Genomic DNA, 26,977 nt, shown 5'->3' with positions numbered 1-26,977 from the left:
GGAATAGCTTAATTATGAGCCAAATTGGTCTCATAACCAGGGGTACAGTTCATTAACCACCCTTTAACAGTACAGGCTCAAAATTTGACCTCAAGTTGTGGAGTATGAGTTTTAGTACCCAACCCATTCAAAGGTCATGTAATGAATGTACAAACATATTGGGATTAAAGAACTGTGTCCTGATAGATGAGTATGTATTCATCTCAGTGTCAACAACAAACAAGGGACTAGTAGAATGACTTGTAATATTAGTTATTTTGATTTGCTTGCTTATTTAGTCTGCAAGCCTGATATCAATTAAATAATATTTGTATACAATACAAAGATCAATATTTAGGGTATATGATTAAAGGGACAATTAATTCCCTTGGAAAATTTAAAATAAAATTCATAAACACTTAAATCTTTACATGAATTTCATTAGTTCCTGACTGTGGTGTAACTTAAGATAAGACATGGATTAACCTTTTTCAGGACTCTGGGCCAGTCTAAAATTTAGGGTGACCCTGTCTCTCCAAATTCATGTGTTACAACCCCACCACATCTTGTCATTTCAAATCAGAGCATCACTAAAATTTCCCAAGATCAAGACGTCAAAATTTAAAGATTCTGAATAAAAGGACACTTCCCTTTGATATCTTGAAATAACAAATTGACACAATTGAATATATGAATACAAAACCCAGCCAAGTCCATACGTTGGCCAAATTGAGTTAAGCATGGGAAATTGTTGCTATACATAGGCCTGTCATATGTATGAAAGAACAACTCAAATTCATCATCTGTGTCTATTGAGCATGTGAGAAATAACATGTATGAAAGAACCACCCAATTCCGTGATTTGAGTCTTGTAACATATTGATTGAAATCCAGTATGTATAAAAGTCCACTTGTAACACATTTATTGCTGGAGAGTGACTTTTGAAGAAAAAAAAAATGGGTTTAATAAAGGAACGTGTGTGGTTTATATTACATGGCAGAATGCTTATCAACATCATACATACCTGTGTGCTTTATTTTGTATTATCTTACTAGTGGTAATCTCATTCCAACGTTGTTGTCTTTGTATATGATTCAAAAACCACCCAAGTCCAAAATTTAAAATGAACCCTACAAAGTCCCTGAAATGCTAATCGTCATACTTTATACAGTTTAATCCACTCATTTGCACATAAAACTTACCATATTGACCAGGTAAATCTAACTTAAGGAATTAAAATGATACACAGGTTTTTCTCTCAAAATCACTTCCCATGGACTTGGGTGGGTTTTGTATTCATGTATTCAATTGATTCCAGGCCTAGATTGACCTTTTTCAGTACACTGAATGGACCAGATTAAATTATCATTGCTTGGATCACATCTTACATCCCCAAGGACCCTTGGCCGGGATAAAATTTTTGCCATTCTGACTCTCTGGATCATTCATCTCCTTGGCGGGATAGAATTGTGGTCTACCCAACCTGTTATACCACCACCCAACCTTTTTCTCATTTCATAATAATACATCACTAAAATTTACCCTCCCCTGTTCCGTGTTACGTTGTTGGGCTTTTTTTATCCCCCTGGATTTCGAGAGCCTGAGACTCAATGCCTAAACATGCTAAATGGCCTATGTAGCAAACAATTTAACATGGCACTGTCTATATATAATGCACATGATGGCACTGTGGTGCTCAATACACACTGCCCAATCCAATCTTAGGCACCTGGATCTCAAGCCTTGGGCATAGGTCTAACTGGCCCTCTGGTGAATCTGGGCCTGTGTAACAGACAATGTAATATGTTACTACAATGCACAATGATGGTGTGTAGCTCATAATACACACTGCCCAATCCAATCTGAGGTACCTGGATCTCAGGCCCTGGGCCTAGGCCTAACTGGCCCTCCAGTGAATCTGTGTCTGTGTAACAGACAATGTACAGGGTACTACAATGCACATGATGATGTGTTGCTAATAATACACACTACCCAATCCAGTCTGAGGCATCTGGGTTCTCAGACCCTGGGTCTAGATCTAACTGGCCCTCCGATGAATTTGGGCGGTGTAAAATGTAACATGTCACTACAATGTACATGAGGTGTGTTCCTCATAATATAGACTGCCCAATCCAATCTGAGGCACCTGGATCTCAGGCCCTGGGCCTAGGCCTAAATGACCCTCCAGTGAATCTGGGCCTGTGTAACCATAGACATAACAGACAATGTGCAAGGTACTGATATTTTGCTCATAATAGCTCATAATATACACTGCCCAATCCAATCTGAGGCACCTGGATCTCAGACCCTGGGCGTAAGCCTAACTAGCCCTTTGGTAAATCTGGACCTGTGTAACAAACAATGTAATATGGACTTATGGTACTCGGGATGGTACTGCAATGTACATGATAGTGAATTGCTCAATATACACTGCCCAATCCAATCTGAGCCACCTGGATCTCCAGGACCTAACTAGTATTAGCCTTATGGTAAATCTGGGCCTGTGTAGGAGATGATGTAACATGAGAAAATGCAGTGCACATAATAACACTTTACTCAATACATGCTGGGCAATCCAATCTGTTATGATACTGACACCTGGACTGATCAGTTTAAAGTTCATGTTAAGGGAAGTAGAATGGGCTAGGTCCAAGACCCCTCCAATAATTTTTCCAAAAAAAATTTTTGCCTTATTTTGTTTAAGTGGATCATAAACTATCAGGTCAGCCAGATAAAATTATAAATTTCCTTTTTGAAATGCGAATTTGAGGGGAATTTCATCTCTTTCAATTAAAAACGAAATTTATGGCAGCATTGGCTTTCTATACATAGTCTCCTCTACAACCAGTTTGGTTACGCTCCCTCATGCTCCCTCTGCTTGTCGCTGATGTAGAGACTATAAGCAAAAATTCAGCTGTGCTGTACGTACTGATACCCGTAAAGCATCGTCGGCTATTCTGTCTAAATTCTAGTGAAATTCATCCACCAATATTACTTTTCGATCACGGAGAAAGAAAGAGGCGTCTTTAGCAGCTAGGCCTATATCCTTTTGAAGTAAGTACTTCTACAAATATCAAAGTGTGACGTGTTTTCAGTTAAGCTTATAGTAGGTATCCCAAGGCAGGTAACGGGACATTTCATCCCCTCGCATTTTCATCCCCTCGCATTTTCATCCCCTGGACAATGCTGGACATTTCATCCCCTGGACATTTCATCCCCTGGACATTTCATCCCCTCATGTTAAAACGCTATTGTAGCGTTCTTTGAGCGTGACAGTATAAACAGATTGCATATGAATATAATAATTGTTTAGGATCTTTAGAAGGAAATAATATCTTTATTTAAAATTAGTCTTATTTATCCAATGTATGCACTGTGTTCTGTATGAGCTATCAGTATCACCAGCTGATCACGTGTATAAAAACAGGGTTGCCAAAACTTTTTAGCCCAAGTCGCGGGTATTAGCCGTGAAATGTCGCCCAAATGTGACCGTACAGCACGAATGAGCCGTAAATGTCCTCAATTGTATTCTGAGTTACAGTGTAAAATGGGCATGAAGGTCATATTCATAGGTATTTCAATTTGGTGCTACGTGTATCTCATTAGCCAAAAATCGCCCAAATTTTTAAAATCAATATAGGGGAATTCTACACCCCCATTTTATTTTGAAATTTTTGAAAATGCTGAAATAAATTCTAAAAAAACAACAAAAACTGAAAAAACTGAAAAAAAAAAATAAATAAAAAAAAGCTGAAGCAAAATTTAAAGTCGATTTGAGGGGGTTCTACACCCCCCTTTATTTTGGAATTTTTGGGAAAAGCTGAAATAAATTATAAAAAAACTAACAAAAAATGAAAAAAGTTTAAAAAAAAAAGAAAAATTAAAAGACGGCTCGGGGGGTTCTACACCTATCTTTCTATTTTTTTAATGCTGAAATAAATTATAAAAAAATTAACAAAAACTGATTTTTTTGGTTATAGGCCGAGGCATACTGTAAGGAAAATTTTTTTGTGAATTTTTGTGGAAATATTGAAATAAATTATAAACTTACAAACATTTTTTTGCTACATGTAGTCAGCCAAATTCGCCGAAAATGTCAATGCAAATTTACATAGAAATTTAAAACAACTGGCCGAGGAGGGAAACCTACATAAATATGTTTTCTATACTTATGGTGATAAGACAATCGCACATGGAATTTTAGAGGGATTTTGATTCATTTTGATAGCAGTTCCATTAAAAAAAGCTGCTATAAATGAGACTAAAGCCTCCAGCATACTTTCCTGCCGCTTGCCGCAGGACGTTTCAACCAATGACAAGCCTTTATTGTGTCCGCTTGTCTGCAATACGCTTGGCGCCACGCCGCCAGCGGCAAGCGGCAGGGTAGTATGAAACCAGCATAAGACTTCCATGACTAAGATCTAGAAACACCCCGAAATGCCGTTTTGGGGAATTTTGCTAGCTGAATCTTTTTGATGAAAGTCAATCTTTGACAAGATGTAATTTTGCTACGGAAAGTGCTATGAAAAAAGGGTTTCAGTTTTGGCTTTGTTTACTCAAGGGCTTTAATTTGATATATAAAATGATGCAGTTTGATGGCAAATTTGAATTCACCTAGCATACCTATAACTTATAGTACCGTACATGTATTTATAGCATCATAGCATGCTAATAACTCCAGCGTGACAGACGGGACATTTAGATAGGCTCTTTTTTTTTCAAATGCCTCAACAAAAAAATCTACAAGACATATCCCAAATTGTTATACTCCAAGTCAAAGAGAACATGTCATAATTTAATTTAAAACACACAAGATGAAACCAAGTGATTCAATGGCTGTATGGTTGCAAATTGAAATACAGCGTGACAGACGGACGGAAAAAGCACCCATTTAAAAAAAAAAGTACATTCTTGCAAAACTCTATCTGTTCTCAAGTAAGATTTATTGAAAAATGCTGTCAAAATTAAACATTGGTACATAAACTCTCAGTAAACATCATACGCAAAAAATACAAAGCTGAGATTTTTATACCTGGGCTCGCCAAAGTCGTGACAGACGGGACGTGACAGACGGGACCATTTTTGAACATTTTTTACAGTGATCTTTAGAGCAATGGTAAGTTGCTCAAATATACTTTGTGGGATTTATTTTCATACAGAAATTACAAACAACATCTAATCATGATAAAATATTACCTTAAACATCATTTAAGGCCTCTCATGCGAAGGGAGTCAACCTCAAACAGCCAGTACCCATAAAAATGATCAATTTTTAGTGTTTACAATGGTTTGACTGCCAGATGGAATTTTAATTGTCAAAATGAGCATTAAATCATTTTTTATTTGCCAAAATTTAGTGCAGAATATAAATCTGAAGTAAAAAACCAAAAACTTTTGACTTGAAAATTTCCCCCCATTTGATTGTACATGGTAAGAATGCTAAAATGTGACAGACGGACACATTTTGAGATGGAATATCTTCTATACTAAATGTCAGTGAACAATTTTACTTTGTTTTTTATATGAGGCCTACTTGATATGAGATAGGAATTAAGTTTTGAACAAAAAATATATTAAAATATGGAAAATAAACAACTTTTTGATGTTTTTCTGTGACAGACGGGACATTTCAATACCCACATTTGAAGGCTGTAGTATACATTTATAATGTTACTGATGGGTTTAAATTTTGTTCTGGAATTGCAGTCGAGATATCAAAGCTAATATTAAACCACTAATACATATCTTTTGTGCATGTACACTGGGATCAGCAATACTCATAAGATCAGCAATTTCCTGCAAAATTAGGGATACACAAACCTGTTCCAGTTCCCACTACTTCAAATTGTCATAAAAATATATTAAATTGTGCAAGGCAAAAAACAAAACTGGTTTCTGAAAGCTTTGTTAGTCTACTTTCCAGGAAACAATAGCTTGGAAGCATTGAATGAACTTTTAAAATTTATGAAAATGTACCATTTTTGTGGAGCGTAGCCAATAGGGAAGGCAGGGGGCAGAGTGCCCCCTGACAAAAAAAAATGAAAGAAAAAGTGCCCTTCTGACAAAAAATGAAAGAAAATCAGGAGGGCAAAGGAAAAGAAAAAGGGCAAGTAGCCCCTTTTCTAGCAAAATTCAGGGCCAAAATAGTGTAAAATACAAAAATTTTCCAGCTCTACGCGCACACATTCTAACAATAAAGCCCTTTTTAGCGGATAATGGGCTAAAATAGTGTCAAATACCATTTTTTTTGCTACGCTACAAGCACATCATCACAATAAGGCCCTTTTCGGGACGCTCGAAGACATACAGTCTTATGTATTGTATGATGCAACTCCAATTTTTTTCTTCTGTGCCCCCCAAATTTTATTTTGCCCCCCCTGACCAAGAAACCTGGCTACGCCCCTGTATGAATTAAAATTTGCCATCAAACTGCATCATTTTATATATATATCAAATTAAAGCCATTGAGTAAAGAAAGCCAAAACTGAAACCTTTTTGTCATAGCACTTTCCCAGGGTTGGATTTAGAAAATAAAATGTACATGCACAACTCCGATTTTTCCCTCAAAATGGGCCAAATAACACAAAATTTTGCATGCACAGGCAAAATTCTACATGCACAGAGCCAAAGTTACATGCATTTGTGCATGTAAAACCCTCTAAATCGAACTGCACTTTCCGTAGCAAAGTTACATATTGTCAAAGATTGACTTTCATCAAAAAGATTCTGCCGGGGATTCAGCTAACAAAACAGCATTTCTGTGGTGTTTCTAGATCTTAGTCTCATGATGATAGCAGCTTTTCTATGTGGAACTGCTATCAAAATCCCTCTAAAATTACATGTGTGAGTGTCTCATCACCATAAAAAATCATTTGGGTCAAGTGAAGTATAGACAACATATTTACATTATGTAGGTTTCCTTGACCTAGCTGTTCTTTTACATTTCTAAGTAAATATCTATTGTGTTTGGGCCCTGGTCTAGGCGAATTTGGCTGACAAGCAAATGTGTTAACTAAGGTTTGCCTCTCATACCTACTTATAGGGAGCGATCGTTATTTACGACAGGGGGGATGGTCATTTTGAGGATCGAGGTACCCAAAATTTTTTGGGGATCTTGAGGGGGAACACAAATTTTTTTGTTGAACCAGGAGAGGGAAATGTTGTTAAAGACCCATTCAGTGATCCGAGCGTTTACAAAAATGAAACTGATTTATAAATTGCTTAAAAGTCAAGGATAAGTCATTCAAATTAGGGGGCTGGCATTTTCTTCGGAACGGGCTCCGCACACTTTCTCTGTGTCATAGTTCCAGCGACAAATAATTTTTCTTGAGTCTGTGTAGTTGGAAGGTGGGGGTCATAAAAAATTTTGACCCGCGATAGGGGGGGTCATAAAAAAATTGACTCTGGTCACCGACATATTTGGGACCCCCCCTTCCGAAGAAAATGCCAGCCCCCTTATCATGTGGTATTTTTGAAATGACAAATTTGGCAAAAAATGAAGAAAACGGCATTGCTGGAAGGCTGTGGAAGCCCCATTCAAATACATGTCGCTATAATTTAGAATTACAGATCCGTGTAAAATGTATATATATTGTCTTAAAATATTCGGCTGAACCACTCGCAGGCTATGTTTACATTTTTATCTATGACAATTAACAAAGGTACCAAAATCTGAATTAAGATTTTTTTACGATCGTCCGGATGAGCAAATCACTGAATGGAGAAATTCGGGAAAACAAGGGGAAAATCTTGTTTAATTCCCATTCATGTAAGCTGAAAGACTAAGGTCATCGCCCCTTCGTGTCCGAGGGGTGAGATGGAACAGCTAAATATCGCCAATTAAGCAACCAATGGGAAGAATGGATCTAAGTGAGAAATATCCCACCGTCAGGCCTTGATCCGGGCCTTTATCATATGGGTGTCTATCGTGCTACAGTGGGAATTTATTGTGTACATTTTACAATAAGCCCAATCAGCATTGGAAGTTTGCAATGCATTGTGGGACAGTTTTTGCATTGTTATGACACTTTGTCCGATGCTCTTCCGCTACGTGTTTCATGACTGCTTATTATACTAAGTATAGTCCAACTAGTGATTTAGTGAAGACTAGTAGAGTATCGATATTCTATAAAAAAAATGTCAGTATGATAATACAGTCTGTGCTCACTGCTGACGAAACTAAGTTGGACATGGATAACTCAGTAGTTGTACCCAATGGGGGGAATCACAAAACATGTCACAAAATAACTACATGTAGTACATGTACCTCTTGGTAAAACAATTCAAACAGTTTGATTTCTAATATCAGGGGAATAAATTCCTAATATTTACAATTTGAGCAAATTGGAGCTTTTTACATGGAGAAAATTGAACTGAAAGGCCCTGTACAAACCAATAGGGATTTCACAAGGTGTCCGTTTTGACAGACTGAGAAATGGGGTAGAGCACTGGATGGAACAACATCGACTGAGAGAATAACATTTTCATGAATTGATGGGGGGATGTAAAATTAGCATTGTTAGTAGTTTTCGGTCTTTTCCAACAGTGCTTGAGGAAAGGAGGGACCCTCTGAGGGATGAACCTTTACAGAATTAGAACCTTGGGGATGGAACAGCCAAATGAAATCCTGGGAAAAAATTACCATTGTGATAATAGCGATCCATTGCAAGTTACTCAAGGCAATCAAATGATGAAGCATGACACAGTGTAAAGCAATGGATGTTCAGAAGTAAACACAGCTGATCACGACAGGCGATCACATAAAAAATGTTGTTAAAATTGCACTTCAACTATTTCAAACTAGGCAATTTGCTCTACAATATACAATTCATCCAAATCAAATCACTATTAAATCAAAATCAACAAAGTTTGCACAAAATTACCACAAAAAGTGGAAAATGTTTGGAATATTGGAGTTAAAAGTGGAGGGAGGGGCAAGAAAAAATATATTTTGGGAAAGTGCCCTATGTCCCCACCTAGTGCCACCACTGTTTAGAAGGTGATTTTATTCACACATTTGATCAATTTAGTTGTGCGGTTGTCATTCAAAAGTTTCTTTAGGTGTGGTTATTAGGGGAGGGGAACTAATTATGGTGAATACAGTGGGCTACTTGTATGACCTTGGCAGCTAAATAAATTAATACTAAATAAATCAATACAATTGCGACCCCCTCTATCTCGGCAACAAAATTTTATGACCACCACTACCAATACACCTTACCCCCCTAAAAAGGCTAAAATTTTTTTTTTTTTTATTTGAGTCCCCCTTACGAAGAAAATGACAGCCCACAATTTTGGCAGTAAGTGTTATAATTATACAGAATTGTTTTACTGTTTTACTACTTCCAGATGGCAGAGCTTACTCCAGGCATATGGCAGTGGTCAATGTGTTTCAAGTATACTGGATATGGAGAAGACATAAATAGTTTGCAAAACTATGTAGAATGGATGATTTTTACAGTGGGGCAGAACAGGTTTAGATGTGATCAAACAAGACCATGAATGGCACCCACCACTGACACTAGAAAGCCATTGTAGGTAAGAACAGTTATTCCACTATATATCTCTTTTTATGTTGCATGTCCAGTGGCATGTAGCTACATGTATGGGGTTGTGGTGCCCAGGGCAAGGATACAAACTTTTCACAGCTTGTACCTCAATAGATACACTACAAAAAGAAACATTAATAACAGGTACCGGTATTTCATTTGGTTTATGTAATTTGAGAAAGTTTATATTTTCATCAACACCTTTTCGCCAGCCCATTCGGGGCTGGATCTGTTTCAGGTTTGGGGTCAGTTTACTCAAGAGATTATATTTTAGTGGTATTGGAATGATTTTTAAAAACTTTTTGTGGTTAAATTTTTTTTTAAATATTTTAATTCGATTTGTTAGGAAAAGTAAGTATGTTTTGCCGTTTCAACGAACGAAAACGAGTGAGTATTACCAAAGTTATGTTTGAACTAATTAATTATGACTTTAAAAGTTTAAAGGCCTAAATGTAACAATAATAGTTAATATATATAGCATCATATGGTCAGCAGAAGAAAATCTGACATCACCTATGATGTCATATCAGTGTCCTTGACCGGGGTCCTTACTCCTTGACCACTGAACAGCGTGATATCATGTTGATAACAGATCTATAGAATCAAAATCTTCATCATATCCTCGGATCATATCACAGATTCTCAACAATCTGTGATCATATGGACCATATTGATGTGAAAGTAGTTATCTATCATATCCTGTGTCGTTTTATGGATAAAAATGACTCAAAATGTTATTGATGAAATGGTTGCTATCATAAACATCAGTTTTGTCTTTTCAACGGGAAAAATCCGATGCAAAATAAAGTTTTTAGGGCCTAGCTATAATATGGGCATAATTTATGCATATAGTATTGAACAATGTACCCCATTTGACATGCACTTATAGATAAATAAATTGTCTTACTTTATTAATTTAATAACTTCTTTATTATAAATAAAATGACACATAACTATTTGATTCATAAAATTACATTCAACAAAATGATTGAAGAGAAAACACACAAGGCACTAGGCAGACTGTTATAGAATGGAGTATATAAGATGCCATGTCCATAGCTTCGCAGGAGTTTCCGACTAGCAATCAACATGATCAGCACATTCAGAATAAAAATTCCTTTAAAAAAGGAATGGGGCGCCCAATGTGAGCTTGGACGTGACGGTGAATTCCATGGTGTGTAGATTTGGTATTATAATGATTTTTCTAGGGAAGAGTAGAAGATGATCAAATGCAAGAGAAATGTGTTTGATTGGGGAAGGTGTATGACAGGACCGTTTTGGATGAAATAAATGGGATTGAAGCTTTCGTGTCAATTTGCGATTATGTGGGGTGGGGGATTTCTGTTTTTGGGACCTATTGTAGTGAGGAGATTGCTTTGGATATTGAATATTGTTGAATTTCGTTATGCAGGGGTATATGATGAATAGTGCTTGGACGTGATATGGTGAATTCCATGGTGTGTAGATTTGGTATTAAATGATTTTTCTAGGGAAGAGTAGGAAATGATCAAATGCAAGAGAAATGTGTTTGATTGGGGAAGATGTATGACAGGACCGTTTTGGATGAAAAAAATGGGAATGAAGCTTTCGTGTCAATTTGCGATTATGTGGGGGTGGGAAAAATTCTGTTTTGGGGACCTATTATAGTGAGGATATTGCTTTGGATATTGAATATTGTTGAATTTCGTTATGCAGGGGTATATGATGAATAGTATAGAAGACACAAATAAGTAAGCTCCCCTGGCAAAATATGGGGGGTTATCCCCCACCCAGGATCTACGCCTATGTTGACCAATAGAAAACGTTAAGTTTTTATAAATGTATAACGTCTGTGATACATATACATCATCTACTTGCTAATACACTGAAAATCAAATAGAGATGAAGGATAAAGAGTCTTTCAAAATGACACAGTTCACGAATCAGGTGTATAGTCATTTGTTGTAACTTTCCATTTTCATATCTAACGTACTCTGCACTAAATCTTACAATAATTCGTGATTTGAGGCATAATGATACCTACATCCTGACTCTGACCTATAGGCCTATAACTCCCCATCCCAGCAAACAAACTTTCCAGTCAATTATACCATGCAAATAATAACTCAGAAAAACACAGTTTAAGAGTGAAGATTGTAGTGAGTAACCAGTCCTTTATAAATGTGCTGGCCACTATCTATTATAATATAGTAGGCTTAAACTATACATTGCGAATTAATTAAGTTATTTTAAAATAAAATGTACATGTAAGTTAACTCAAACCGCAGTGTATATATCGAAAAGCAGTGAAATCGGACATTCCTAAGCGAAGATATTGAGTTCGTAAGTTCTGGTATTACAAAATTGGAAATTGAGATATCGTGGGTAAAAAGCTGAAAAGACAAAAAAACCAACGACAACAACAACAACAACAACAACAACAACAACAACAACAACAACAAAACAAACAGACCAGAACAATTTGGAGTACATGTAATGAATTAAAAGAGTTGACATGATATTAGGAATTAATGTTTTCTGCTGTTTCAGTGTGCATGTTCTCATCGTTGATGGTTTGGTGGACTGTCATGTAGATGTAAGCGTGATCCTAAAAATGCCTTTCACATTGACCAAAACTAATTACAAGACCTCTTCTACATTGAGGCTGGCTTTCCCTTTTAAAGGAATTTTATTTAATCTATCATCATTTCAAAACCTGGCGCCCAGGGCATGTGTCACCCCTGCCCCCTAGCTATGCCACTGCATGTCTCTGATTGCCATGGTTGCTTATCAAAACTGAGATAAATTTTGGCCCTTACTGGGATATGGCTTTTTTCTCTTGTGTGCAAAATATTACATCCCAAGTTCACGATGAGTGCAAGCATGGTGTACATACGGACAGGGGTAAAACGTGGAATTATATAGGTAAATACCATAATTAACACTTGGTAATTTTTGTGGATTGCAGTTAATACAAATAACTAGAAGCAAAATCAGTTTTCCGGAACCAGTGAAAGGTGGGGCTGGGGTGCCCCCCCTCCCCCAATTAAAGTGCCACAGTATCTTAACTCCATTTGTGGTGAAAATGAGATTTTGATAATGATATGAAAATTAAGCTGTCAGTGCCTACTTTTAATGGACACAAAATCATGTGTACATCATGGTTTGTATTTACACAGTACACTCTAGTTATTTCATACCTGCCAACTGTCCCTATTTAATAGGGACTGTCCCTATTTTTACAGAAACAAATAGCATAAAAGAGAGCAATTTTACCATGTGTCCCTATTTTTGCAAAAATATGACTGCAGTAAGGTATAGAAAATTCAGGAATGTCCCTATTTTCAGATTTTTTTCTCACATTTGTCCCTATTTGTGAGGTCTTAGGGTTGGCAGGTATGCTATTTTGAGTTAAGATGTTGTGTTGCTGTCTTGCTGAGCCCTTGATTTCTTGTTGACAATTTACACATTGATTTGGAAATAGTGTTTTAGGAATTTCACAGAGGTATATGTCAATAATAATTGTATTTTTGTTCTGTCCACAGCACGCACACTTCACACTTGCTTCAAAACTGGATGTGGATACTGTTACAAAAGCCGGCATCTTAAAAATAAGGAATACATTTTACAGAGGTTGCTCCTTGCCACACCAAGCTTCACCACTTTCTTCTTCTTCTTCTTGGATACCGCTTTACAATGATTAAGTTTGGATTTGTCAAATGAGCTACTAGGAGCAGCTTGAACTATTAAAAGCATTCATATGATCAAGGTTAAACTTGGCTTTTGCTTTCATCAGGCATCATTGTGAACTGATGGTGGTGACAAATTGAACGCATGAATAGTGAGACAATGGAAAACCTTTTTGATGCATGTTTTATAAAGTGAAAGTTGACTTTACATTTGTGAGCAAAAGGTGAAAGTAAGCTGAGGTGAAGCTTGACCTCCAATAATGACAATATAAGTGGTTGAGGTGAACAAGGTTGAATGCTTCAGGTTGGCTTAAACATGCTGAATGACCTTTACATTAAAGGCGACTGTTTTGTGAACTATGGGCTGTCATTTTCTTCAGAAAGGTTCATGAATATACTTGGGGTCATAAAAATTGTATACCAAAGAATAGTGAGGGTCAAATTTTTTACACCAAAAATAGGAGATACCAAAATAGGAAGGTTATAAAATTACTACAGTTTCTGTGAAAGAAGAACAGCACTTGTTTACATTTTGAGAGTGTGCACGGTGTAAACACAGAAGTAGGGTTCTGATTAGCTGATTCAATCATCTGACAATCATAACAACAGATGCGGTAATCTGATTGGCCAATTACGCATCAAAACGTTGGTTGGCACAAACAAAGCTCTGCATTATGTCCCTCATTAACGGGTGCTCGCATCAATCTGAGCAAGCTGCCATACTTCTCTGAAACCGAGTGTAAGGGCATGTGACTATTAAACATTTTGGGTGCCGGACTGCCCTACATGCATACGAGGGGTATCAACAAGTTTTAGAAATCGCCCAGAAGTGAAAGAGCTATATCAATGAAATTTTGTCAGTGCAATCACTGGTCCTTATGTACACTATCAGTAGCGTGTCCAGGGGGGGAGCTTTGGGTGCTGAAGCCCCCCGCACTTTGTTAAAAATCATGTAAAATCAGCCGTTTTTTGGCGATTTTAGCCATAAAGCCCCCCGCATAAATCTGAAAAAGGGGCTTAGCCCCCCGCAGGAAAAGATCCTGGACATGCCGGTGACTATGGTGCAAAAATGGTCTCATAAGTATGTTTACTTTGTTTACAGGCGACGCTAGATGCTAATAACCTGCTGCCCCAGTTACTGCGCATAAACTGCAAGATTGAGAAAATTGAGGCAAGCAGCGTTATTAAGATCCTGCATTTGAAGGGTTGCAGTGCCTAGAAAATTGATGATGAAATGAAAGTTATCTTCGGTGATGATTGTGATATTGTCACTGTTGCTTTTTGGAAAATGAATTTTTATTTCATCACAGATTTTTTGGGCACTGTAACCCTTAAAATGGAACTTAATCATGCTACATGCCTCAATTTTCTCCATTTTGCTGGTTATGCGATTACATAAGCAGGTACTGACATCTAGCGCCTGTAAAAAAAGTAAACATTCTTATGAGACCATTTTTGCATCATAGTGTACATAAGGACCAGTGATTACACTGACAAAATTTCATTGATATAGCTCTTTCACTTCTGGGCGATTTCTAAAACTTTTTGATACCCCCTCGTATTTACACTCTCCACCACACATTTTGCACCATCTTTAGTTACAACGACAAATGTTTCCGTACTGTGGTCACCTTTCCATCAAGCACACATTTCTTGACTTTTTTGGGAAAATTTGTTTCTGGTATGCGTGCAGAAGGGTGGTCATAAAAATATTCTGCCTAAAATTGGGGAGGGGGTGCCACAAAATGTTCAGCCCACGATGGAGGGGGTTCATAAAATTGACTCTGGTCACCAACATAATCATGACCCCTCCTGCCGAAGAAAATAACAGCCCCTTAGCAGCCACATATATCTGGCTACACACCTGGTCAACTTAACAACCAAAAGTTAATGGTAAACTTATTTTGTTATACCTTGTATATATCCCTTTTGTAGGCATTCTGTATTATCATTAGTAGTTATATCAATGCTATTGTTGATAGTCAAGTAATTGCCATATTAATGAGTGTATTTTTGTATTGCACAGAGCATACTCAGCACAGTGCATGCTCCTCTGTGCGTGTAGCATGCTGACAAGGGCATTTTGTGTGTATTGCGTGGTTTGAATTAACCATTTTATTTTAGGAGCTTCAACAAACATGTATTTATAATAGAAGTCAGAAATTAATCAACTATTTGGCATGTGACGATCATTAAACTCACCACAGCCTTTGATAAGGTTTAAAAACAGACCAAAGTGAGGTTGATTCATCTGGTGCCTGGAGAAATGGAATTACAGACACTTCACCCAAGCAAAAGAAGTTTCTAGTTACTAATGCACAAATCAATTGTAGTCCTGGCCCTCCAGGGCCTGGCAATAGCGGGGTCCGAGCCGGGACTTGGCCGGGATGTAACAGCTCAATGTGTCCCGCAGTGCGAGGACATAGTGGGGGAGTGTACGGGATGTAATGCCTCTGAAACAGGCCGGGATCTACACCGAGTGTACCGGGACGTAATAGAAGAGTACTCACAACCGTGCGGGTCAGATCAAGGGGGAAACACTCGTGGGGACTTCGAACATGGTGCCCGGGGCTAGGGGCGGGGACTTGGCCAGGGATTTACCCCAGGATGTACACAGAAATAGTGCCCTGCCCTGTGGGGACTAAGCCGGGACTGTAACATGTTTGTAACAGTTTCCAAAATTACATCCCCGGGTAGGTCCCCGCTATCCCCGGCCCCCGGGACTACAATTGATTTGTGCATAAAACCTAACTTTGAAGATGAACTTATATGTGTGAAAGTGAAACACTAAACTATATGATGACAAATCATAAACTGTTTCTGAGTTTGATTGACAGTAAGTTTAATTCCAACTTTGCTGTTTTGTAATGTTGGCATATTTTATCAATGATGATCAGTAAAGCTATCTACTATAAAAATGAGTATATCCCTTGTTTGTTCCTGTATGCAGTATGAAACAATATAGCAATGCTCACAGGTGTATGGTATTGGGTACAATGTATGTATCACATTCACAGCCTTTGGTCTCTGCAAATCCAATTTAAACCAAATGTTGATAGTTTTTCATATTACATGAACAAGCAAGTGATAACTGATAATTGAGATAATGTGTCTGTAATCAGTTTAAAGGCCCTCTTTTTCTTCATTCAGATTGGAGATTTTGGTACTAGTATCAGTGAGAAGCCCATACATGTATTTTACAGTATTTTAGGTGACCTCAAGGATGAACAGATGATTTATTGTGGTATTTAACTGATTACATGTAATTGTGTCCCAGTTTAAAGAAGAAATAATACAAACAAACAGTTTTAGCTCTTATATTAATTCACAGGAGCAACTGCAGTTTCAAAATATACACAAGTGCCCAGAAAGATGCGAATTTTAATGATCCCGCTTATTCACAAAGCGAGTTTCCATGGCATGTTTTGCATAAGGAACATAACCCTAACATAAATATTAGAAAATTATAAACAAAAACATGTACTAGGGTTTATTTTATCATAAACCTGTAAGGGTGATATCTTTACAAACAAATACTCCTAAGGGTATCTTTCAGGTACAATCTCACTGGTTTAGGGGGAAAATTTGTTGCACAACCGAGTTAAATTCCTGTTAAGGGGTGTATTTTGCTCAAAAGGAAGAATCCTGTTTTTAAAGGGTATGTTTTGAAAATCTTTGGTAATGGATGTGTACACTGTGGAACTTGAGTGGCCCCCTGGGTATTAATCAGAGAGAGTTTCTATTGGGGTTATTAACATTAGGCTGTCAGTTAGAAAAGGTTTGGGTGGGACTGCAGTGGTTCTTGACAAGACTCCTTATTGAATATGAGTCTTGTTCACCAAGGGATGTTCAGTTTCCATAGAGCATCCACTTTTAAGATCAAACTTTTATGTTTTGTAGCCATCAAATATCCCTTTTGAAGTAGAGTAAATTACCTACATGTGATGTAAGTTAAGGCTTAAAAGAAGTATGTCTCAAAGCTGCCACACACTCAAAGCTGCCACATTCATCTTGCAGTGCGCATTTCTTTTCAAAAAAAACGTAGGTCAAAATGTTTGAAGCATTTGTTGGAAAATATGTTGTGAACTTCTAAAATGACACTTTCAATTATCGAAAATATTTTGCGCATTATAAGAATTCATGTAACTTATTCTGATTAGTTTGAGTTGGGGGGGGGGGGAATAGCACTCTTCACTTGATTTCTAGATCTGTGCAAGCTTTGAGACATAAAATGATATTTTCCCCCGATATATAAGGAAACAGTCTCTTCAAAATGGTGTCAAGCGAAGTGATGTGTAATCCGATTATCACTATGCCAACTGGATCACTCACACTTTTGAGTTCTGCACCACGATCGAAATTATCAAAACACAAAGTCTATGGCATGTACTACCAATTCCAAAAGGTGTGTGATCCAGTTACCAAAAATGTAACCACTTTGCTGGCAAATTGGATTTTGTTTTGGTATCCATGCTAGTCCCGTGATGACTCCTAAGGGTTATCAGAATCAAACTGTCTTATAATCTTGAATAGGTTTCTGGAAAGGGCATGTGTACCAAGCATTATCTGAGAACCCCTACTCATGGGATATGTACATTAGGGACGCACCATTAGATTCTCAGGGTGGGGGTAGGAAGTTTTTCTTTCCCGACTCCAACTTCCTACCCCCCCCTGAGTATCAAATGGTGTGTCCCTTTACAAACATGTAACCATTAGGGATGAAAAAAACCTCATGTTTTACTGGTGGATGGACTTCTCAAGTATGAAAGGTTTGGACAAGATTTTTATTTTTGATAATTAATTCATTAATTAGGCCTATATTTTTTTAAAGCTTTATTTATTTCATACAACATTCAGTGCTGCTTTTCCAAGAGGCTAAAATGACCCAAATATCACCAAAAGCTTGGAACATTTGGCAAGAATTAATTTGTTCTATTTCTTTGGCAAACATATTTTGAAAATGTTCTGAATACTTTCAAAAATTGTCAGTGAAAATCAATAAATTTTGGCGCCCAAATAAAAAAATATCCTCCCAAAATGGAAAATCTGGGTCGTTCGGGCCCATAATTTTTTTTTGGCCTTACAGGAATCTGTTTCCAGTTGTAATTCACATGTTAAAGGGGGACAATTTATATTATGATGAACTGTCATTTGGCACTCTGCCATGTTCATAAGGATATGATATGTACAGAAATAATGTCAGTAATTTTAATAATCAGTAATCATGTTCAACAAATGTATATTTATTACAAATGGTGATGAATTATATTAAAAGATTGTGATAAGTTCAAGGTTGTGATCAAGTGTCTTCATTGTATTATTCCCAGTTTATGCTATGTACCCAAATGACCAAGAGGTTAGCGGCATTATACACAGGCCTGAAAAAAAATTATTTCCCTCCAAAATATCAGGATTTCCCACCATTGTATATGTATTTTTTTATCCAAAAAAAAGCAGTTTCCCTCTTGATTACCAAATTCCTTAGGAATGCGATTCCTGAATTCCCCATTGTTTCCAGGCCTGATTATAGTACAAATACAATCTATTACATGCAGTTGCTCATGATAGAAATATTATTGTACAGACTATTGCCCCAAGGTGGTCTGGAGAGTTTGGGCCTAGGTAGATTTCCCACAACTGATGTCCAATGGAAAATTGTATGCCTGTATTCTACAGTGAAACTTGGGGGTAATGGAATTCACTGTTTCCTAATATAGATCAATCAATATTTATTGTATAACCAGTAACTATTCTGTTCCATATGGTCCATTGTAACAATTCCAGTGCTCCTCACCTAATCATGGACCATCAGTACGTACATCACAGATCGTCGGTACACGAGTGACTCGAGTGTCCAAGTCAAAATTATTTTAAGTCAAACAAGAATTTGTCTTAAAAAAAGACAAGTTCACGGATCAAGTGTACAGTACATGTACTTTGAGCTACTTTGGTCTAACATTCAATATTTATATCTAACCTACTCTGCACTTAGGCCTATTCGACAATAAATAAGTGATTTGAGGCTTAATAATGATACCTGCGTCTTGACTCTGGAAAACAATATTTTTTAAAAACCTCATTTTGCATTTAGTTTTTTAAGCCACCTCGGGAGCCACCTACAGGATCTCGTTTTGCATTAAGGATTTTATTGCATTGCAAAGTAGCAAAACTTTCTTTAGGCCTATATAATGGACCAATTCGAGCCTGGAAAAGGCTATCCCCTCTTACAACCTATCGACAGGTCTGATTTCTATAATGAGGTGTCACCGGGTTTGCAAGAGATAATAATGCCAAATCTAAACACCATGAAATTTACCACATCACGACCAAGCTCACATTGGTCGCCCGTTCCTTTTTAAAGGAATTTTACTAAGTCACCTAGGAAACAAATTTGGAAAATTGTATCTTATCACAAGTAAACAAAATAATTACACAGCTTGCTCTTGCTAGCTTTTGTCAGGGTCAGGGATATGTATGAACACCAATATGAAGTCAATAAACATTAACTAACCTTCAATTAACTATGATAGATAATGGACTTAGTTTTGAGCAGTGTATTAATTTTCTGAAGTAAATCGCTTGCTACACAGTTTTCTATACAGAATGATGTTTACTTTGTAATCAGGCCAGGCCAGGATCCTGCTAGTTTTGATTAACCAATCAGTTATGTGTATTGTAGGCATGTGATGGCTATAAGCCAATTGAAAACATGTTTCTAAAAAAGGCTAAAAAATTCCTACTCCTGGACAGACTCTTTTCTGGGTTAGGGCTAATTAGTAAGTTGTCAGTGTGGCAAGATTAGATATTAAGGCATACAAACTAGGGTATGAGATATTAGGAATTATCTCCTAGACTCTTATTCACAAGGCTGGTGTGCTACAATACCTATTCATGACACATGATATGTAAGGGATAAACTGTGCATATGAGATGTGGGGGAAAGTGGCATCATTTCACTGCCGTGAAAAAAAAATCACAATTTTGTGTGTACCTAGTGTGGTGATGGACTATTGATATATAAATGTTACATCAAATCAAGGGCTTACATGTATGAACTATGCAGCCAGCCATGTAGGAAGACTGTGTTTAAATTTGAAAATACACACCCAGTTTTTGCCCACGCGTGGTCTATACTTTGTACACAAATCTTAAATTTACACACCCAGGTTTTTGAATTTTACACACCCAAACTTTACCTAAGACCTAGTGTTAAATGCATGTTGCTAGTGGCATGTTTGTAACTCATATCCTGGTTAGAAAGGTAAATTTCCTGGGGGAAAATTTGGTATCCCCGCCCATAGCCGGTTGCATTGCAAAGGCTGTGCCCCCACTGTTCAGATAACCTACAGCTACACGTCTGATAACAATGATGTTAATTCATTGATGTGATAAAATGAACTCAAACAATACATTTAAGGAGGGTCAGAGTGGTGCTTGCACTCACAATTTGCACTCAAATATTGAGACAAATAGAGTAGTATGGGTTAAAAGGCAATCCCAATGATTGATAATATAAAGGAGCATCATTTCTGCAGCATGTCTGCATGTGCATGTGTTTTCTTAGGAGTGGTTATAAAATACCCTGTTGGTGTTCTATAGCTGGGCTATGAAAAGGAGATAGCACATACAGCAATACAATAATTTCAGACAGTTTTGTTTAGGTCATGTTTAACTTTTAATCCCACTCTTACTAAGCAAACAAAACTCATGCTCAAACATTTCAAATTACAAAATTATATTTGCAGATAGCAGCTGCAGACCTTTAAAAATCTGCATGTGAACATTCATGAGATTATTATTGGGCACTTGGAATTAACAGTGGCGTAGATTTCTTTTTGACATTGGGGGGGATGGAGTTGGAAAAAAAATCTTGAAAGATAGTGAATTCGGCACTTTTTAGCGACAAAATAAGTTTATGTTACAAATGCGCGGGAAGCGCGCGAAAAATTTGGCTATTTTGAGGCTAAAGTGATGAAATATGGTGCAAAAGTGGAATAAATGCGCGTGAAGCGCGCAAAAATTTGCACTTTTGGGGCTAAAGTGGGCAAATATGAGGTCAATTTGGTCAGAAAACTATATTCAGGTGTCAACATTGGGGGGGATGATTGTATGGAGCATCCCCCCCTGGCAAAATATTGGGGGGGATAAATCCCCCCCATCCCCCCCGGGATCTACGCCTATGGGAATTAACTCTCTTACTTGAAAATAAAACTATGGAGGTGTTAGAGTATCTGAATACATATGTATGTGATTATGCCCAATACTGTGTGCCCAATATTTGAGTGTCTAAAAGCAATAAGCAGTGCCTTATAGATAAGAATTTTCTACAGGGACCATTCACCCTTTGTAATCTTACATCTAGTAAAAAGGCATTGAATAAAGTTGTGAATGATTGATGAAGCCTTCGTCAAAGTGTTAAAAGTTTAGAGAAATACACACCACCAATTTTTTACAGGTGCGCCAGGAATGGTATCCCATGCCCGATCCCATGTCTACTTGTACATAGCACATTTGTGAAGAGGTTTCCTTGTTGGAGCAAAAGTACTATGATAGGATTTGTTTCATTCTGGCTTGGCTAGTGGTACTGGTATCCCATGGGCTATTCAAGCATTGGCTTCAGTGTCTTGTAATAATCAGCTTTGAGAGACGACAAAACTTGCAATTTATGAGACATGTCAGAGTCAAAGATGACACCCAGATCCCAGCACCCATGCAGATTGCGTGCATCACAAGAAGGTGGAATTTGTGAATCACTGATGATATTATTATTAATGATGGAAATTTAGATTTCTGATGCTTTGAGCTGATAATGAGAAATGTTATTTTGGTGCCATTAAGTTTAAGAAAGTTTTCACACATCCACAGTCTGATTTCCTCAATGCCAGCTTAAAAATTGAGAAATACTTTTAGAAGAATCACATGGTTTGTAGGCAAAATAAATCTTGAGTGTTATCTGCGTAAAGATAAAATTGCAGATAGTGCCTTCTGACTATGTCAGCAAATGGATGAGCAAAGATCATAAACCACTGCGGCCCCAACACCGATCCCTGTGGTAGGCGAATTGAAGTGCGTATGGCTCAGACATGGAGTTGCCAATGACAACATGCTGAGATCCCGTCCCACATCCATGTGTCCTATAGGCCTATATTGATATTGCGGACATGAATGGTGGATGACCAATGCAGATGGTGTATCTAATTGTTTAAGGGCATGTCGTGATCCACAGCCTCATCCCCCACTTGTTTCCAAAAAGTTGAGATTTTTATACCACTGGAAACCTCTGGCTACATAATGTTTATGTACCAAAAATTTCTGGCAGATTAATTCGTTTAACAAAAATATCGTCACATTTGATTTTCCATCTGGTATACCAGAACGAAATTACAACAGTGGCCTATGGAACAGTGTAATTCACATAATCATGCATAACTCGCAAATAAATCCGAATCAACTGAATTTTTTTTCGTGGATATATACTGAAAAATGTCAAATGCTAGGATCACGAAATCCTCCTTTAAAGACATATTATAACATTTACTGAGAATGACGCCCTCGCTGATTTTTTTAAAATTTGTTTTTACACGATTATATTGTACTTTATTAGAGGTATTACTACACCTGCCCAATTTTGTGCCTATTTTTGCATTTTTCTCAAAAATTATAGCGCATTGGTGACAAGTAAGATATGTATATTATAGGGGCAAGGAGTACAACTATTGCACTGTAAATTTTATTTCTGCACAGACAACAGTTGTGGAGTTACAGTCAAAAATGAGGGAAACCAATATTTGATCAATAAATCAATAACTACTTGTTTTGAGTTGCTGAATTTTCAGTGCAGTAGTTGTAGTCCTTGCCCCTATAATATACATCTTACTTCTCACCAATGCGCTATTATTTTTGAGAAAAATGCAAAAATAGGCACAAAATTGGCCAGGGGTGTAGTATCCCCTTAAACCAATATACCCTGCAAAAATCAAGACTCTAGGTGCTGTGTAGTTTTGTCAAAAATCCAAGATTTTGAATAAAACGATGGAACCGGCGTTTTTTATTATTACGATGGAATTATTAGTCGAACGCATTCACGATGGTCATTTACACATAGTACGTACACGGTGTTCGGGATGGTGATCTACACAAAGGGTCGTACCATAACATGACCGAGCGAGTGGAACGTATTGGTGACATATGCGCTGGAAGTAAATTTAAATTTTCTTTGCTTTGTCGTGAGTTGTTCGGATCAAAAATAAAAGGGATATATGTGCCCATCCACCACAAACTGGTCGTAAAGTCAGCATTTTCCATTTTGAGATACAATCAAAAACAGTATATGGATTTCTATGTAAAATATAGTAGGAATTTGACCTTTGATGAACCATAACATCACTTCCAGATGTCAGATGAAGCTGGTTGAGGTGTCATTTTAAAGCTGAAAGTGAATTCTTTCAAAATCTGCAATAAACAGAACATGATCTAGAGTCGTGGCACTTCGTGGTGGATGGCCACATATCTGACAGTACTAAAAGTAACATTTTATGGCCAAGAAATGCTAATCTATTTTGTATGAAAATGTTATAATATGGCTTTAACTGTGAAGCCTTGTTTGTTGCAAAATGTTGACACTCATGCAATATCCAATACACTATACAGGGCATGTGAAATGAGTCATGCCCATGTCTGAATCGATATACAATTACAAAACCAGGAAGTTGCAGTTTACTAATTTTAGAAAGCTTACAATATAACAACATGCATGCCGTGCCGTGACGTGGTTTATACTTGGTTCAAAAAAGGTAAAATATCATGTCACTTCACATCATGATGACATACTGCATAGAAGTTTATAATTTTCACTGAACGAACATCTCATCTGATATCTGATCGGAGCAGAAGTAAACAAACCAACAGCTGATCCAACCTCGTTACAGTATATAAATTTCACACAGACATTCGATTTTACAATGCACTTTTTCTTCAGTTGATTTGTACGGGTACAAACAGTGTATATGAGACTACGAGACTAAATTGCAAATTGGATCAGCTGACCAAGCATGTGACCGGTCAGGTACATGATCAGCTGTTTAGGGTTGATCCACCAGTCCTTCAACTGCTTACGCATGGTCATCGGGTTGTGCTTGCAGGTGTTTTGAATTGTTTCGAGGTCGGGCCGAGGACTCAGGCTAGTCAGCTATTAAAATGGATGGTGTGCCGAAATCGTGCAAATTCAAAGGAAATGTTTGGTAATTTTCAATAAAGATTAGTTCCAAAATGGGACGTTATGGCAGTATGCTAAAGAAGAAGAAATGTGCGTCAAGTTTCATAGGTGCAGCACGGTGAGTAAGAAAATGTGAATTACCAAATGGACCCCAAAACCGACATTTGTCACCCAAATAATTACGAAGAAGATTTACGAAGAACTAAATAAGTCCAAGTTGTCCCTTGTACCAGTTGTTTTTATCACTTGCAAACTTCGGTAGCAACCAAAAGATCCACGGAGAGTGACTTAAATAAAATTCGGATGTAATGTGCATAATGTTTGCACGAAATGCCGACGGTGAAAACAAAATTTTGAGCATGCCATTGTGAAAAATGATTCTTAATGCGAGTACATACATAAAACCGACAGAAAACACTAAAATGGGAAGACAAATTCAACTGTAATATTTAAATGGAACATTCGCAGATGCTAAAACCATACTGAAATTTTGTGTGTATGTATGTATAACAACTGTCCAACAGCGATTGTTTCTGACATTTCTCTTTAATGAAAATGTGCAAAAAAACGCTTTTTCACTAATTTGCCCCAAAAATCTGACCAGATATAAAAGGTAGTAAAAAAAGAGTATACATGGCATGTATTGACCCATGGTAGTTATCACACATGATAATGAGTGTAGGTCATCTTTACTTTTCGACAGGGGCTACCCTGACCAACGTCGCTACCCCAGCCCTTAATGAATCTATCCCCAGAATCTATCTTGATAACACTTGAACGGGAATATGGCACACAATGTTGTTTCAGAATGTTGGAGCAGAATGCAATTCACACGTATCCAACGTATTGGCTTGCTAATTGTGTTAATTATTCACATTTACGCAGCTGGTTTTGTCATATACATAAAGGGGGACAATATTTGACATTGTATGTAAACAATATTTGACATTGTATGAAAGTTTTGACAATCCATATCCTAAACCAATAGGGTTACCCCCTCCCCCCTTTAAGCAGCTATGCATGAGAAACACAAATTTATTTAGATTGACTGTACATTTATTCTACTTCTAGCAAATGCAATTAAATTTGACTTATATGCCTTCATGGCAGTTGAGGTTGGATTAAGAATTTCCTTTCTCTTGATCAAAAGGATGACAGTAAAATTGTTCGCAGAACTAAAGAGGTGGCCTTTTTTCCTTAATTTTTGTATTATTTGATCTTTATCTTCTCTCTCCATTCTTCCCGTATAGGCCAGAATGATTGTACGCTTTGTAGTCTAGCCTGAGCATTTTCTTTGAGCCTGGTCCCATCAAGACCCAATTGTGTTTTTGCATGGAGCGAATGTTTTAACAAATGATACTTTTAAGCAACATTCAAGAGTGCAATCAATATAACAACTGTTCCCGTCTTCATTTGACTTCACGTGATATCAAGTACAAACTTTTGTATATGGGGTCTGACAGTGATTAAATTTTTATCAAATATGTAATCACAGAAGCAATTATTAAAGAATATGAAATGTATAATACAATGGGCTATTCCAGTTGAAATCCATACACCCCCTATGGAAGACATGACTTTAATCTTCCACACAGGGAGTGTGAATTTCAAATGGGGTTACCTAAATGGGTGACTCCATCTAAAATCGTCAACCCCTCTGTGAAAGATTAAGGTCATGTCTTCCTGAGGGGGCGTTTGGATTTCACATGGAATAGCCCAACATGAGCCAAATTAGTCTCATAACCAGGAGCACAGTTCATTAACCTCCAGTTAGGTCAGACTCAAAATTTGACCTCAAGTGGAGTATGAGTTTTTGTACCCAACTCATTCAAAGGTCATTCAATGAATGTACAAACATATTAGGGTTAAAGAACTGTGTCCTGACTATGATCATGTATGAGATCCTAGTGATACCAGCAAACAAGGGACTGATAAAATAAACCTTTGACGTGTATTGTACAGTTATTTTGATTGGTGTGTTTATTTAGTCTGCAAGCTCACAGTATCAATTAAACAATATTTGCATACAATATCATAAATATTATTTTACCAAAGATCAGGTCCAAGGTAAAAGGATGGGCAATTTGGTTCAAATGATGGACAAAAGATTAAGCCTAATGGCGCTATGGAATCCTTTGACATAAGTGGAATTATAGGCACAAACTAAAAGTACCCTCCTGTAAAATCCCCACCAGCAAATAAGGGCACAGAACCTTATTCTTGTTAGGATTTCAGAGGAGGGAGCTTTCTATTTGCACATGAAATTTACCCCCAAGGCAAAGGAGTCCAAGTGCACCATTAGGTGAATCTTTATAGTATGTAGCCAAGACACTGCTTAAAGATGGGTGACCTGATTGACAGCCTCATCCCCAACTTTACCCTATCAAAATGTAGATTTTGGTATCAGGTGAAAGCTCATATTTTTCTCATTAACATATTGAAATTAGGCATTCCAAATCGGTACATTAATGAAGAAATCGTCAAAAAACTGCCAAATTAGTCTCAAATATGGTATACCACATTTTGACAAATTAAGCAGTTTTTGATGATATCTTTGGAAATACAC

General features: G+C 37.2%; 1 long non-coding RNA gene across 1 annotated transcript; it reads left to right on the top strand.

Moving 5' to 3' along the window:
- Window positions 1-2,899: 2,899 nt before the first annotated feature.
- On the top strand, window positions 2,900-13,130 carry LOC140168974 (uncharacterized). Its single transcript, XR_011861302.1, has 3 exons — window positions 2,900-3,034; window positions 9,329-9,517; window positions 13,053-13,130. It is a non-coding gene; the product is annotated as an uncharacterized lncRNA (long non-coding RNA).
- Window positions 13,131-26,977: the final 13,847 nt, after the last annotated feature.

The sequence above is a fragment of the Amphiura filiformis genome, chromosome 14 (assembly GCF_039555335.1).
Source record: "Amphiura filiformis chromosome 14, Afil_fr2py, whole genome shotgun sequence".
NCBI classification, from domain to species: domain Eukaryota; kingdom Metazoa; phylum Echinodermata; class Ophiuroidea; order Amphilepidida; family Amphiuridae; genus Amphiura; species Amphiura filiformis.
This window is presented reverse-complemented; position numbering and strand designations above follow the sequence as displayed.